General features: G+C 36.4%; 1 protein-coding gene and 1 long non-coding RNA gene across 2 annotated transcripts in view; one reads left to right on the top strand and one right to left on the bottom strand.

Moving 5' to 3' along the window:
• Positions 1-17,486, top strand: part of LOC120355115 — a 201,009-nt gene that overhangs the window by 53,567 nt on the left and 129,956 nt on the right. The window lies entirely within an intron of this gene.
• LOC120355264 lies at positions 11,834-15,446 on the bottom strand. The gene is made up of 3 exons (XR_005573476.1): positions 14,742-15,446; positions 12,889-13,060; positions 11,834-12,076 (listed from the first exon to the last, which is right to left on the bottom strand). It is a non-coding gene; the product is annotated as an uncharacterized LOC120355264 (long non-coding RNA).

Raw genomic sequence — 17,486 nt, 5'->3', positions numbered from 1 at the left:
AGTTACATGTGTGCTGCTGCTGCGTGGAACCACACGACTATGGTGGGAGGAGGAGGAGAAGGAGGAAGAGGAGGAGGAGGAAAAGGAGGTGCTGCTGCGTGGAACCACACGACTAGAGTAATATCTGTTAGGATTATTATTAGGGTGGGAGGAGGAGGAGGAGGAGGAGGAGGAGGAGGAGGAGGAAAAAGAAGTGCTAGTTAGGTGTGTGTTGCTGGGAAAGAAGGGGGGGTGCAAGTTGCATGGTTGAGTGGAACCACCTTTTGTACTGTAACAATATATTTTCCAGTATCTTCATTTTTGTATTGATTCTTCCATGTAATTGCATTAACATTGATCTTTTCATTTTCTTCCTTCTCTTTTTTTTCATTTTCTTCATTCATTTTTCCTGAAAAAACAATGCATGTGAATTGTGAAGAAGAACAACACACAACCAAAATGAAAGTGAATGAATGAAAGTAGTAGGTGAGTAGATGGAGGTAAAGAGTGTGTGTGTGTGTGTGTGTGTGTGTTGTGTGTGGTGTGTGTGTGTGTGGTGTGTGTGTGTGTGTGTGTGTGTGTGTGTGTGTGTGTGTGTGTGTGTGTGTGGTGTGTGTGTGTTGTGTGTGTGTGTGTGTGTGTGGTGTGGTGTGTGTGTGTGTGTGTGTGTGTGTGTGTGTGTGTGTGTGTGTGGTGTGTGTGTGTGTGTGTGTGTGTGTGTGGTGTGGTGTGTGTGTGTGTGTGTGTGTGTGTGTGTGTGGTGTGTGTGTGTGTGTGTGTGTGTGTGTGTTGTGGTGTGTGTGTGTGTGTGTGTGTGTGTGTGTGTGTGTGTGTGTGGTGTGTGTGTGTGTGTGTGTGTGTGTGTGTGTGTGTTGTGTGTGTGTGTGTGTGTGTGTGTGTGTGTGTGTGTGTGTGTGTGTGTGTGTGTGTGTGTGTGTGTGTGTGTGTGGTGTGTGTGTGTGTGTGTGTGTGTGTGGTGTGTGTGTGTGTGTGTGTGTGTGTGTGTGTGTGGGTGTGTGTGTGTGTGTGTGTGTGTGTATTTTATATAGAGTGAGAACATATTATTGGTTCAATTACATGGGATGATGATGATGAGATTATGATGGTGATGGAAAATTCCTTCATCCAGGCAGGCCGCTGCCGGCCACAATGGGGGGAAAAGGTAAGGATGGGGATTAGGCTAGGTTCGGGGTGGGGATAGGAATTGGCGCTATTAAGGTGATTGCCTGATGCTAAGCCAGCCATCGACCCATCTGCGGCAATACCTACATTTTCTTGCACTTAGCAAGCATAATTTGCATGCTAAGTTCATGCAGGGGAGGAGAAGACACAAGAAGTTGTCAACTATTCTACACACAGAACATACACTAGTGACATGATGTCGATGATCTGGCTCATCATCATCGACATCATCATCATCATCATCATCATCGACTCGTATGTTTTGTGTGAAGAGCTGACTCCCGATTTGGACGTTTCTTCTTAAAAAGGTCATAATCCTCCTCTCCTCAAAGCTGTTGTATGGTGCTAGGGTTGAGGAAGTGGTGGTGGTGGTGGTGGAAGAGGATTGTGGTCTGTTAATGGGGGATGAAGGCAGTGAATCAACATCATAGAGTGATGAGGATGGTGGGCGGGTGTATGGGGGTGTCGGAGATGATGGCCGGGAGCTGGGGGGATGGATGTATGAGGAAGTCGGGGATGATGGTCGGAAGCTGTACGGTGGGGGTGGGCCGTACGGTGGGGGTAGGGAATGAGAATAGGGGGGAAGGTAAGTTGGCTGCTCCTCATTATTGTTGTTGTTGCTCATGTCTGGAAAAATGACATACACACCTTCATCAAAACAAAAGTGCAACACATAAAAAAACCAGCAAAAATCAATAAGAGTCTCTTTATTGTGTCGAAAGAGAGAGAGACTGGGTCAATGAGACACTCACCAGCAAAACAAAAAAAAAATCAATAAGATGACTTACTTTGTCAGGAGACGGAGAGAGAGAGTGAGAGACTGGTTGGTTGGTTGGTTGTCTGTGTGTGTGTTTACTGTAAGACGGAAGATGGGACGACTGATCACTCTCACACACACACAAAAAGTAGCCTACTACTCACTCGAAAGAAGAGACGATTGTGTGTGCACAAGTGACAAAGTGTTAACCCCCTTCTATAAAATATTGTCTAAGCTGAGGTGTGCATGTTGGTGGTGACAGAGAGGGTTGCGGGGTGGCAGGGGGGTTGCGGCGGCTGCAGCAGGCAACGATTGTCGTCGACAACAACCTATAATTATTTTTTTCTGTTGTCGTGTAAAAGAGAACAATACCCCCTAATTTGTGTGTGTATGTTATTATTGCTGCCTGCCTGCTGCTTCATGTGAATCTTAACACGTAATTACACAAAACACGCAGCTCTGGAGCACACACACAACCCCCGCCAACTGTTAATAGTGTTATTTGCATTCCTTCCTTCCACAGCACAAAATAAGTGACTGGTGTGTCATCACTCCTCTGCGTGTGTCTGCGCTGGTGGCAAAGGGGTGGAGTTCTTGCATCAGCAGAGAATATGCAAGACGCAAAAACATTTTTGAATAATTGAGATGACTACAAGAGTGTCTACTAGCCTACCCTATCATTATCCCTCGACCCTTGCCATCCCACTTCTGTTGAGACTTACCTCCACCCCGCACTTTCACCTGTTTGTAAATCTCATAAAAAAGTTTCAATTTGACCGGAATGTTTATTGCTGCCTGAAAACTCAAACGGAACACTTGACTCTCTCTAAAAAAGCAACTACACACCATTGAAAGCAATCACACTTACCAGCCAGCCAGCCAGCCAGCCAGCCAGCCAGCCAGCAGCCTGTGTTTGTGCATTCATTATTTGATTGAGAGAAATAACAATTGTTGTCGTTGTTAACAAAAACTTCTTCTTCTTCTTCTTCAAAGGTATGTTTCACAACTATATCATATTATTTTTTGTAACATCTTCTTCTTCTTTTCTCATTAAAATTATTTCAAAGTAAAAAAAAATCTAAAAACCTCTATTGAGAGAGAGAGAGAGAGACACACACACATACAAACATATTTGTTTTTCTGTTTTGCAGACGTTCTCCTCTAAGAGAAGATACATGGCAAACATATAAAAAAAAGATGGGTTTAAACGAGCTAAAATCACCACTTTCTCTATTAACTTTATCCAAAGAGGCCAGCATAAATGCAATTTTCTATGCAGCAGATTTGAGCAGCATACCCAAATCAATGCAATCTCAGATTTTAGAATATGGTGAAAATTGTGAATTACAATGTGCCTCTAGCAGCAGCAGACGCAATGGCATTCTTTCTAAATTGTATGCCATATGCAAAAGACTCGATATTAAAGACCTCATGAATATGATTGCTGCTGAACACTTGACGTGTGAAGATGTTACAGCATTATATCTGCAAAATCTTGACTTTGAAGAAGAAGAAGATGGTGCCTATTACATTTTGTTTGATGAACAACAGCGTATAGATTTAACAAAAGATTTTCATTTGCCATCATGTTTGGAGCACCAGTGTCTATGTCCCATAAATACTCTAGTAACATACAAATGTTGTTGTCAGGATTTTTTCGACATTACATCGCATATGTTTAAATTTCAAAATAAGAGTAGATATATCGATCCATTCATTTTGAGAGAGATTAACCCGGAGAGATATCGTTCATTTGACAGAAACCCCGAAGAGTATACTTTTGATTTTATTATGAGAAACCTAATGTATTTTCACTACTATAGGTAGTGGACACATTAATAATGATAACACACTAACGTGAAAAAATACTAGAGTAAATATTATCATAGCATTTTTGTTTTCTAGTGTAAAAAAATTATAATGACACCAAATAAATGATGGACCTGTGTCGAATTACGAAAAGATATGGAAAGTTTGTGTAATTTAGTTAGAAATATGAAAATAACCTATTCATCATACAGTTTAGCATTGAATAATGCTAGAAGGATTGCTAATAATGGTTGGAATCTTTCATTCCGTTTGTTGCACATTCCTCCATGTTCTTTCAAACATATTCTAGCCATGGATGGTGAAATCTGGTATTGCAATTGCATAAAATTAACTTTCCGATTATACCACTTAGACTCATATATCACTCATAAATACACACTAAATTCACCGTCGTTTGTGAATTATAATTGGTGGTCTGGTCTTTCTCCAAGAAGCACACCCACAACAACAACAAATGGAAGAACTTTAGGTAACAGCTATGAAAATTTACTTGCAGACATAGGTAAAATCTATTGTTTAAAGGAAGAACAAGCTCAAGATCAAACATTATCATTGTGTAATAAACTATTTTGTACCGAATAAATACCATGACTTTCACAGATGTCGACAGAAGAATTAGTCAGAGCAATTACAGCAGAAACCTCTTCTTATTAGTTTACGAGCTTACAAGGACTGATACCAGATCAAAACTATCCTATGATTAGTGCTGCACATTTGAAAACACAACATGGTGATAGAATTCTAGTGAAACTTGAAGTTGATGGCCACAACAAGTCATACATTCTACCAGAACGCTACTTCAATGAGAAAATGTTCAAATTTGACGAAAAAAAGAATAAAATCGACATGACTGGTTATTTGATGTCTGTTCAACCATATGGTAGAACATTTAATATTGAAGTAAACCAAAGCGAGTGTACATCATCATCATCACAATAGAAAAACTAAACAGGTAATAATCTTTTTTTCATTGTTACTCTGAGTGTAAATATTGTTGCTGTATTATGTTTTTTTCTATTTTTCTACCGTAGGTAATTGTAGTAGTAACTACAAATATGGCTTCTATTAAAGGGAAGAGATTGGCGCAAACTGCAAAAGAAGAAGAAGAAAAAAGTACATTGCTGCAGCCAAATGTTAGTGGAGCGGGGAAAAAAATAAAGGACAAAACAGATAGATATAATCCATTTAGTTTATTAGAGAATGAATTTAGAGGGTGTTTGAAAACTTATTATTATAACAATTTTGCTCATAGTAAATCCTGTCACAAACCATTTATAGACTATAATCCAATGTTTAATGGTTTAGAGAATTATATTTACAATCTATTGGCTCACGAGTTTCATGCAAGCGGTGCTTTAAAGTTCAATATTGTGGTGGAATCTACATACCAGAAAATAAATAAAGACAGTGAAGAAATTGTTGAGATAGCCGATGTGGCTTTTAAAACAATCAATTTTATTGTTACATCACTAGACAATCTACAAAAACAGATTCGCGATTCATTTTTTAATTTACTCATAGAATAGACAAATTATCAAGGTAAATCCAGTGGTTGGTCCTTATGAAATATTGACGGATTGATGCTAAGAATTAATAGATACAGACCATTGAAAGAACCAAAGGGTTCTTCATATATTAAGCTACCCAAGAGTATGTCTAAAAAAAATTGTATCATAAACCCGCAGAATCAAACAGATTCTAAATGTTTCATGTATGCGTTACTAGCGCGACACATTAAAGGTTAATGTAAATATCGTGTTGATAATCGTTATTTTAGTTTGTTAAACAAGAACAATCCAATATATAATTTCAATAACATTGATTTTCCAACCCCAATTTGTCAACTAGATAGATTCAAAAAGGATAACCCGACAGTTTCTGTTAATGTATACAGAATTGACGATAAAAATCTAATTTATCCGCGACGAATTAGCAAAACAACTAGACAAGACCACTTTGATCTGTTACTGCTTGTTGAAAAAGCGGACACCGATGATGATGAGGAGGAGTGTGAGGAGGAGGAGGAGGGCAGGATTGAAGAGGGGGACGAGGGAACAACTGATGTAGCTACATGTAAAGTAGAAACCAAAACTCACTATTGTTTAATTGTTGATTTTGAAAAACTTATTAGGAAACAACTAACTAAACATCATGGAAGGATAGTAATCTGTCATCGATGTTTCACTTATTATAACTATAGTTTAGACGGAGAAAAACGAATGAAAGAACATGAAGAATATTGTTCTCAGCAGAAAGTAACAAGAGTTTCTATGCCTAAAATACAAGAGGATGGTTCACCACCATTTTTAGAATTTAAAAACCCATTGAGAAAGTATAAACTACTCCTAACCTGTTATGCTGATTTCGAATGTCTTCTCGTTAAACCATCATCATCAACATCATCATCATCATCATTACCACCAGCAAACTCAGAGTCTGATTATGATGATGATGATGGAGAAGCCGAGGCAACAGGTGAAATCGATAGCACTGCACGGAGAAGGTCAAAGAGAACAACAACAAACATCAAACACAACCATGTTGTCATGTCCTACTGTTTGTATTTTGTTAGAGATGAAACACAAATACCGGACAGTTCGCCACTAACACAGAAAATACCTTCGCGACCTATACTCTATAGAGGAGAAAATGCTGCCATACATTTTCTAACCACTTCAACTGAATAAGCTACCCAGGTCATAGAGTCGTTATATGAACATCATATTGGCATGTACCCATTAACTAGAGAACAAGAGCAAATGCATTCTGATGCAGAGTTTCGCGACGCATGCGAAAAGCCTTTTGAAAACGATAAAGTTTATGATCATTGTCATCTCACTGGATACTACAGGACTGCTCTTTGCAATGCATGTAACTTACAAAGACAACGTCAAACATACATCACAGTATTTCTACACAATTCAGCATCTTATGACACCCACCTAATTGTCTCTGCACTCGGTTCCGTTTGTAGTAATAAATTTGAAAAATTACACGTAATTCCTCAGACAAGTGAAAAGTATATATCATTTACTATACAATTGTCCAATCGACTCCATCTCAGATTTCTTGATTCATACAAATTTCTACCCGATAGTTTGGATTCGTTAACCTCTAACCTACTACAACCAGCTGGTCTTACACCAACTATTGAGCAAATAGCTTGTATTCTCAAACACACATCGAAACATTTCGAACATCAAAGTTTACCTCTTGTCTCACGTAAAGGAATTTTTCCATACAAATATTGTGATTCTTGGGCTAAAATGAACGAGGAAAGTTTACCACCTATAGAAGAATTTTACAGTTCTCTTTGTGATAGTACAATAAGTGCAGACAATTATCGGCATGCACAAAAGTTTTGGAAACACTTCAATTGTTGCATACTTGGTCAATACAGTGACTTATATTTGAAAACAGACGTACTACTCCTAGCTGACATAATGGAATCTTTTCGCAATATTAGTCTCAAAACTTTCAATCGAATTTTAAATTAATTTATTTGATCTAAATTTAAAATTTTCATAGTCTTATTCAGAATTTAAGTATTTTCATAACAAAATTCTCATTAAAAATGACTACAGTAGCCTACTTGTAAAATATCTATAATAAAATTTTTAATTTATAAATTATTCAGTATTCAAATATAACTACTCAACAACTCTTAGAGAGCGCCAGAAAATTCAACCCCTAAAGCCGAGAAGGGAGACTGAAGGATGCCGGGAGCAAAGGCCTGCTGCGGCTGAACTACAAATCTAGCCGTCGGAGTTCCCTAGTCAGTGCTACGGGCTTCTATATTCAGTTGGGCGCAGTTCAACACATTGTGAGCGCAATCAGTAGATCTTGATTTCGATCTGATCATTCGTGACAAACTATAAAAACTTTCTACCAAATAGGAATCGACCATTTAGGAATCGGTAAGTTGGGAAAATCATATTTTTCGTTGCAAAAGATCGAAAATTGGAGAATCCCAAATGGTAGAATTGAAACTTGTACTTTCCCAAATGGTCGAATCCAAAATGATCGAAAAGTTTCAATAGTAATCTCATTTGGCCGAAAATATCAACTGTCGCAAAAGGTCGAAAATTTGATTTTCCCATCTGACTGATTCTCAAACAGTCGAATCCCATTTGGTAGAAAAATATTTTAGTTTGTCGCAAATGATCGAATCTCATCGGCTAGATGAGATTCGACCATATGGGAAAACAAAACTCTTCTACCTAATAGGATTCGACCATTTGTGACGAACTGCTACATTTTTTTATCAAATGGGATTCGACTTTTTGAGAATCGGTCAGATGGGAAAATCAAATTTTCGACCTTTTGCGACAGCTGAGATTTTCGGCCTAATGAGATTACTATTAAAGGTTTTCGATCATTTGGGATTCGACCATTTGGGAAAGTACAAGTTTCAATTCCACCATTTGGGAATCTTCAATTTTCGATCTTTTGCAACAAAATAATAATTTCGGCCAAATGGGAATCGGTCATTTGACATGCCACTAAAACTTGACCTTTCCCAAATGGTCGAATCCCAAATGATCGAAAAGTTTTAATAGTAATCTCATTTGGCCGAAAATCTCAGCTGTCGCAAAAGGTCGAAAATTTGATTTTCCCATCTGACCGATTCTCAAGCAGTCGAATCCCATTTGATAGAAAAATGTTGTAGTTTGTCGCAATTGATCGAATCTCATCGGCTAGATGGGATTCGACTATATGGGAATATATACTCTTCGACCTTTTGGGATTCGGACAGATGGGACCCCACGAATTCACACACTTTATTCTGTGCACTATTATTGTCACTGGGTGATACAGAATGGTGTTAAATTGAAAAGGGTAAATCTTTGTTGTACAAAATTAAAACACTTCCATGACAAAATCGAATATGAGAGAATGTTATTTTTCACAGTAGGCCTACTTTCACTGAATTGATTATTCTGTAATGATTTAAACTGTCAATATAACAACTACGGGGTTAAAATCATTGGATAGAACGCTAAATATCAAATAATTATTGATTCAAGAACTTTTTCAACAATCAATATAATGTATCATAAACAGATGAATTTTGATGATCTGATCAGAACTAATCTAATGAATTTAATGATGAGAATGAACAAAAGGTGCCATTCTACTTCCAAGTGCCTACATTTTTTACTTTCCTTTTACAACCCCAGCACATGAACTCAAATTGACTTGATATAAATTACAGACTTCTGTAATTATAATTTGATTTTGAAGAAATAAAGTAAAAAAAAAGTAAATTCGTATGGCTTTTGTTGGTGGGGAGTCCCTTGCGGGAAGGTCCCACCGCCTGAATATATAATTTAAGCCGTCAATGGGCCTTACGACTGTCATACTTCAGCCGGGACCGACAGTTTAACGTGCCCATCCGATAACACGGGAGTGATCTGTTTAAAAAACTTTTGGCTCTCAGTGGGGTTTGAACCCGGGATCACTATGCTGCTACGCAAGCACTCTATCCACTAGACCACGGATCACTCCAGAAATAAAGTAATTTTTATAGTATTGACAACATCAACGTCTTATTCTTTCAATTACTGAGAAATACCACATCTTTTACCATAAATAATCCAAAACTTGTTGTTTCCTTGATTAAAAAATATTTCATGAAACATGAGCATTGACGATTGTTGATCATTATAAGAAACTATTTCTCTACAAGGCGCCTTAAAGAAGTTTATTTTCACATGGTAGCCTGCTTTATGGATATGGATAAAACTGTAAGTTCTGTGGGATAAAAAAGTATTTTCCAGAAAATATAATATATTAAAATAAAATATCTTAGTTACTCTTTCAAGCTTATCACAATGTAAGAAAACAAGCCAATATCAAACTTACCATGAGTTCTTTGATTTTTGTTTTTTCGAAAGTTAGGCCTATTGCAGTAATTTGCTCCACAGCTGAAACAAAGAATAAAACAGATAATTAACCTCCTAAATAAATGAGACTAACCCCATTAATTATTGTTGATAATTGTAGATAATATTGTCTTTTTTTTCGTTAGGGTTACTTTTGAATATAAATATTAAAATATAAATCTGAGTACCATTTTTAAATTATTTCGTCATAACATGTTTCGGCTACTAATGCCATATTACAAAGTTTCAAAAGGGTAAACAAATTCATATTTTTATTTATATTATTATTTTAGATAAGTTAAAAATCAGAGAAAATGTGGCAAATTTGTCAAGATTTGTAAATTTTTGATGATCAATAAGGTATAAATTTATAATATAAAATTATTGTTTAACAGTAAATTTAAAATAGGCTGCCTGTCATTTATAAATTAATTATCTGACATTAAAGGTAGGCGCACACAGATTGTTATCGGACGGACGGCACGCATCGGATGATTAGATTTGATGCATTGTTTCCAATTGGTGCAGAGGTGTATCAGTTAAGTCGTTATGAAAACATTCAATGGGAGGGAGCGATGTTTCCGCGAATTTTTCGGGACAGCTCATGTACGAGTATGGGTATACTCCTTTTTTCAACAAGAGCTGTCTGTGTTCGCGAGGTGGATCATGAAACACCGAAAATAATCTTTCGAACTTCTTTTCCATGTCTGTACTTTCTACCAAATTACTCACCAATACTTCCAAGGATTCAGACATAAACTTGTAGGAATCTAGAAATTTAATTTTGCCTACCGAAAGTGTCAAAAATCTTTCTGACGTATTTGCGATGCAGGAAATTTCTTTTTTACATTTACCGAGCGATTTCAGAATAAAATGCGAATCAAAACCGGAGAAATTATGGAAATAACACGAAATGTACTCTGGAGTACGCGCTGTTAAATTGCAAGAATCATGTGCTGCACATAGGTAATTACCGGTTTCGTGCGCGTGGTGACGACATTTAATATCGGTTTCTGAGAACGGTTCAGCACAAAGCCCGCAGTTTACTGAATTTTGAAATTCGCGCTCTTCACTTTTGGACAAATGTGGCATCGGAATTTCACGTTTCATATCCTCATACAAAATTTTGCCAAGATCTGTAATTTCCTGGAGAAATTTCTCCATGATTTTTTCGTCTAAACTACTCGATCTATGGAGTGCAGGTCCGTAGGCGATTTCTCCGTTTACATCTATAACAACGAAACAATACCCGCAAGGAATATGCCGCGCCGTTTTCTTGGTGTAACTACGAGTAATTTCATCAGAATCGGAATCATCATCATCATCATCATTATCAATATTCACAACGTATGTTTCTAAATCCGCGTAAATAGTGTACTTTTTCTTCAACGTCGCGCCTAGTTTCTTGAATTTAATTGTCTCTCCGCGTTTAGGATATGAAACGCGTTGAGATTCAAACTTGGAACAAAGTTCCATATGTTTCATCAAATTTGCTTTCCCGTCTACATTTATAGATTTGTTTGATATGAACCGGTGAAAACAGAAATTGCAAATGTGTACTTGACCCTTGTGTTTTGAAAGGTGGGAGAGAAGACGCGATAGCCCGTTTTTCCCGTTCGCGGTATTTACTAAACAATAATGTGTTTTTCCTGCATCGCCTTTCAACATTAAAAGATTAATTTGGTGTTTATGCGTGCGGAAAATGCTTGTACGGTAGGGGAAAAACTTTTTGTTGTCATACGCGATGACGTGAATTGCAATGTCCGGATTGAGTATTTCGAATTTCTTAATATCGCGTGTCGTCACCGGGAAATTTACACCTCGCATATTGAGTCTGTGAGCAAACTTGCTCAAATACTTTACAGTTAAGTCCGAGTTCCTTGGCTTCTGATGAAAATACGCGAGGACCGACCACAAAAAACATTTTTCGTTAGAAAGATTTTTGACATTTATAATACATTTTTTGTTTTTCAAAAACTGGGGTGTTTGAATGAAACTGGATGTGTATATAGGATTATATTTGATTACATTTACATCCAGTGATTCAATTTTCTTTAGCACCCATCCAGACCCATGTCTTACGAAATTTTCGAAAGACATGATGATTTTTCTCACAGCCAAGAAAAAATGCTCATTAAAATCTTCATAGTTCTCAAGCACGTTCAGCGCTATGTTGGAGTAACTATGTAGATTCATTAGAGATGAAACAGACTCATCAACCTTGTCATCCAGCACCACTAATTTATACAATAAAACGTTAAGCACTATGTACCACTTAACATTTGCATCATACCGTGCCGCATGCTCCCTAATTATCTCGAACACTCGAGTTTTCGTCCTCTCAAGCACACTCTCAATGTCAATATCCTCATCCTCAAAACTGATGCGATGGCGAACTGCGCTTGAATTGATCCCACGAAGTCTGCGTTCCCTCGGCATGATACTGAAAAAACAAAATGATCAGGATGACATAAGCAATAGTATGTGTAAAGGAATGTAATTCACAATCAGTTGTGAATTGACATTCACGATGTTATCACAAGGACAGATAATGTTACATGAAAGATTGAGATTATTAACATTCGATAAAAAATGGACAAAAACTAGTCAGAATTTGTCGGCAGAAAATATGGCGAAAGACGGTTTTGTATTTGCAAGTGAACCGGATATTGTGCGCTGCGTATTTTGTTCAGTTTGTATAGGAGATTGGGAGCAAAATGATGTTGTAGCCAACGAACATGCAAAGTTTAGCCCAAATTGTAGAAGGAAAGGAAATATAACAATTGAAGATGAGAATTACGATAATAATATTCTACAATTTATATGAAGAAAGATATTTATCATTTACTAATATGCCAGAAGATTTATCTGTACAAGGAGAGTGGTTTGAAAAACTACCTCCACACCATCTACATTGTTACATTTGCAAACCATTAACTGATAGAGCAGACTATTTTGCAAGAAATGGTTATTTCTTACATAACTATCACTATCTACAATGTGTGTTTTGTAAATATATTATCGTTGAACCATTTGAAAAAGTAATGCATACACCGTTTTGTATATATTATGCTGATGAGTCTAAGACAAAAGACGCTCATCATACAGATGAGGCGAAAAAATCACAAGCATGCAGTATAATGTAGAAGGTTTTTTATCCTCCGAGGACAAACACTGTGCTCGGAGGAGAAAAACTGTGCTCGGAGCACAATTTTCCTCCTCGGAGGAGAAAACTTTAAGTAAAAATGAACTTACATGTGTTGATGGTGCGTGAATCTCCTCGAGTGTAGAGGTGTAGATAGCAGCCTATGCTACAGGTGTAGATAGCGGCCTATGCTACAGGTGTAGATAGCGGTCTATGGTATGATTGATTCCTCTCAGGTGTAGATACTGCCTTTGACTCCTCGAGTTGAGAGGTGAGAAAATGCTGTGAAAACAATGAAACCAAACTGTAACCAAATATATATTATAAAGTACAATAAAGTATCGCTAGAGTGTGCTTTTCATAATAATAATAAGCTAGAGCAAGCTAATCTGTTAGTAGTGATCTTGTCTTTGCTGATACAACATCAAGCTACTGTACTGAGATGGATCAGTGGAGTCTGAGTTAAAGTCTTCAGATTTGTGCGTTCAATTCATTATAGATAGACATTTTGAATACCATACTGTTCCTTTAGAAAAAATGTTCGGTCATTTCATCTAAAGGAACAGAATAGTTTTGGACTGTGCCTGTTGTTCTACCCGATCATATTCATATGATTTGTAATTATATCAACGAATAATAAATAAAATCGTAGGCAGACAATTGAAAAATTACAAGCTTTGAGTAAACTGGAAAATTACATGCTGGTAAACCTCATGATCACAAACAGAGAGGTATGCATAGAATTCAATGTAATAACAAAAATGAGCCTTGAAAAACATTCAAAATTGTGATGTATTTTTTAATGCTGTTTGTAAAAAAATGTTATTTGTGGTCTAGATTCCATCATAATAGGTGAGTGACGATCGCATTGATAGCCCAATCTTTGTAAGTATAGTATCTCATTAATTAAACTGAATTACAAAATATACATAATATATTGAATTATATCAAAGATCTTCATTTATTTACTTTATAGATTATACCCTGTACGTGGTTTATGAGAGGGATTATAGTGAGAAATTAATTATGCTGGTTTGCTTCTCATAAATCTAATTATAACAAAAGTTTTGCATAACTCTCTGGTGAACCTTAATTGATTATCATTTTTTAATTGATCTTAATCGGCTTTATTCATTAGTTTTATGAGGAACAATACAGTAATTAATATTTATTTTACAGTTTTTAGTGCTTTTTTGTCAATTCGGATCTTAATCTTTCTAAATTCAAAATCAATTGTTTCATGTGTCTGTTTCAACGTGGAAATTAGTGAAGAATTGAAAAGTCGCATGTGCATAACCTTTATTTAGACAATTTATTTTATGAAATTGGGATGAAAAGAAGTTTTGGACTGTAGTCTGGCAATAATTACACAGTCTATCAATAGAAATAAGAAGTTTATAATAGAAAACAATGCTCATTTAACAAAAGAACAATTAAATAAACTTATCTGGAATTTTTTACGAGATTCTTCAGATGAGACAGGCTTAGAACAAGATTGATAGCATATTCTGTTTAATTTCAGATTGGAGATGGATTCAATTTCATTTGATAAGAACTATTTTTCGAATAAAATCGATAAAAAATATAGATGTTGTTATTTCGAACTTATTGACAAAACAATATTAGAATTGAATAATTTCGGAAAAGAAGGACTAACGTTTGAGGAATATTTAACATTTATAAAACCTGGTAAAAGTGAAGAACAGAAGTCAGAACATATAAGCGTATGTTATATTATAAATAAGAATATAGTTGATAGACATCGAAGATGCGAATTAAAGGAAATTCCTGAATTTTGCTATTGTAATTCATTAGGTTGGTTGAATATTAAAATGTCTCATTGATGATAGAAAACACTGTCAAGATTCATGTTTGAAAAATGATCCTTCCTTGTTGAAGGATCTAACATGGAGAACAATATTGTCCTCGGAGAAGAGGAAAATTTAAGTAAAAATGAACTTACATGTGTTGATTTGACGAAATGAAATAATCGGATAGGCTCCTCTCAGCTAGCTCCTCAGCTATGATTTTCTCGATACAGGTAAGGTTCCTTCACGAGAGCACAACTGCTTATGAGTAGTGAGGTGAGAAAATGCTGTGGAAAAACAATGTAACCAAACTGTAACACTAAATATATATTATAAAAATCAATTTAGTGTTATTTCACAAAAATATGAGAATGTAACAAAAATTTTTACTTACAATCAATAATGTTAGCGGTGACCTCTGTGGAGTATGTAGTGCTCGCCAATTGTGATAGCCCTCCTCGGCAGCTAGTACGTGTAGTGCACTCAATCACTCTCCAAGTTGCATTAAGTGATAAGAAATGTGTTTTTATATATAGCTTGATGTACGCACAAGCTGACATCGCTCGGTCGCTCACTCACTCAAGGCCGGGCAACGCCCTCCCGACCTTCACAAGGCCGTGTCGAGGAGCAGAATGGATTCACTTCAACTGGCAGTATAGGAAGGCTGGATTAAAAAGGAACTTTGGATTTCTCTTTCGTAATAGAGGAAAAAGCAGTAGCGAGAATAGAAGATAACACATGGGGCCATCTGTTTTTGAAATGCATTTCAAATAGATGAATTTTTTGCACAATCTTTAAGCTTATGCGAGAGACAGAGAAACGATGGGTGTATCACACTCTCTTGTACCCTCCGAATTATTCAATTTGCAATCACTTTATAATTTTACAGTATAAAGATGTATCAGATTCACTCAGTATAAAGATGGATTCACTTTGCATTTAAAGATTTTAGGGTTGCATTTAAAGTAATATCCTTGCATTTAAAGATCCTTGCAACTAACTCTAGAACGAGAAACTTAAAGAGTAATAGGGTTCTAGCACATCTACAAAAGAGTTTCTTATCTATACTAGACTGGTATTGATTCACTTTAATCTGTCAGTATAAGTTGAATTGGGTTCTTAGAGATTCATGATGCTGAAGTAAGATCTGACTGAGAGAATAATTTGAGCATATCTTCCAAGGTTGTCTCTCACTGTCAGTATAGCATTAGATGGAGTCACTTTAATTTGACAGTAGAAATATGGATTCACTTTAATTTGACAGTAGAAAGATGGATTCACTTTAATTTGACAGTAGGGAATTTTTCCTCCAAAAAGGGAAATTATTTTTTCCCTCACTGTCTCTCTCTCTCTTCCTCCCCCTCGTCCTCACTGGGAGAGGGGAGAGGGAGAGGGAGAAGGAGAAGGAGAGGGAGAGGGAGAAGGAGAGGGAGAGGGAGAGGGAGAGGGAGAGGGAGAAGGAGATGGAGAGGGAGAGGGGGAGGAGAGGGGGCGCAGAGGGGGAGGGGGAGGGGGAGGGGGATTTGCGCAAAAATTTTTCCTTATTTCTCGGGGATTGAGCAAAAAAACCCGTCTGAAGTATCTATATTAGGCTACTCTCAATTATATCACTTTCTGCTTCTCATACTGAGTCTAAAAGAATTATTTTATCCACCTAATAAGAAAATTTAGTTTTATATTGTTTATCATATTGTATGCTGATATTCCAATACACTCTCAACTGCAATGTCAAATAATGAGCTGTCTTTGTTTAAAATGAATGAATTGCCTTTCGTGACAGCTATTCTTTGTAAACTACCTTTGAACAGTTGCTCTAGTGAGCCAGGGTGTCAATTTGTAGATTGTAGATTCCAACCAGTTTGACACACGCACAACTGCCAACGCCCTTCTTGCAGAAAGGTGTTGCTGAAGCCTACGTGAACAATAGTATTTCAAAACATTGTTATTCGAGGAGCTATTCACAAGTAATTGTCAATAAGGGCCTGTCTATTATAAACTGTAGGATGTTGAACAAACTAATATACAGTCGAACCTCTCTATAACAAACCTCCACCTAACGAAATCCTCTACACAACGAATTTTTACCTGGTCCCATGACATTTTAGAGTTTTTGCTGCTTATTTACCTCTTTTTAACGAATTTCAGGCCTCACAACAACAAAGTTTTCTCTTGACTTCAACATACAAAGTGTAGTGTGTATAGGAAGCAGCCGGTCATTTTCAAGGAATTCTTTAGTTTCAGCAGAAAGGTCAATAGACTAAAAATAATGGCAATTCAGGTAGGAAGAAGATAGGGTGGTAGACAGTCAATAGAGGATGAAACACATGTCGGAAATTGAATTCCAAGAGCTTGTCATTATTGTAGACCAGGCAGGTGGACGACTGGACTTTCCCATTCTTGCTTTTGTCACACATTCACAATTCTTTGAACCGACTATGATGATGATGATGATGATGACTGTGACGAACCTAAGGAAAAGAATCTGTCAGATCAAGAAGTTCTAGAGGCTTTCAAAATTATCAGGCAAGGATTAAAACTGAAAAATAGTGTACCAGACATGTCCGACTGTTTGAATAGATGTGAGTCATTTATCGAACATCATGTTTTATTTAAATGCAAAATTCAACCAATATTACTCACTTTTTCAAATATAAAACAAAAAAAAAAAAAAGGAAATTTGAGTAATTATAGTATTTATAGTGTAGTTATTGACAAAATAACCATATTTGGCATTCCATCTAATAGTAGTGTAAAAAGTTGAAAAATATTGCTACAGAGTATATACTTTGATTAAGATCTACTAATAGTACAAATCAAGCTTTCTGGAAATAAATTGGTGAGTTTACTTATTAGATTCTACAAATATTAAAAAACATGTTTTTTCAACAGCATAAATTTTT

The sequence above is a fragment of the Nilaparvata lugens genome, chromosome Y, assembly GCF_014356525.2.
Source record: "Nilaparvata lugens isolate BPH chromosome Y, ASM1435652v1, whole genome shotgun sequence".
Lineage (NCBI taxonomy): Eukaryota > Metazoa > Arthropoda > Insecta > Hemiptera > Delphacidae > Nilaparvata > Nilaparvata lugens.
This window is presented reverse-complemented; position numbering and strand designations above follow the sequence as displayed.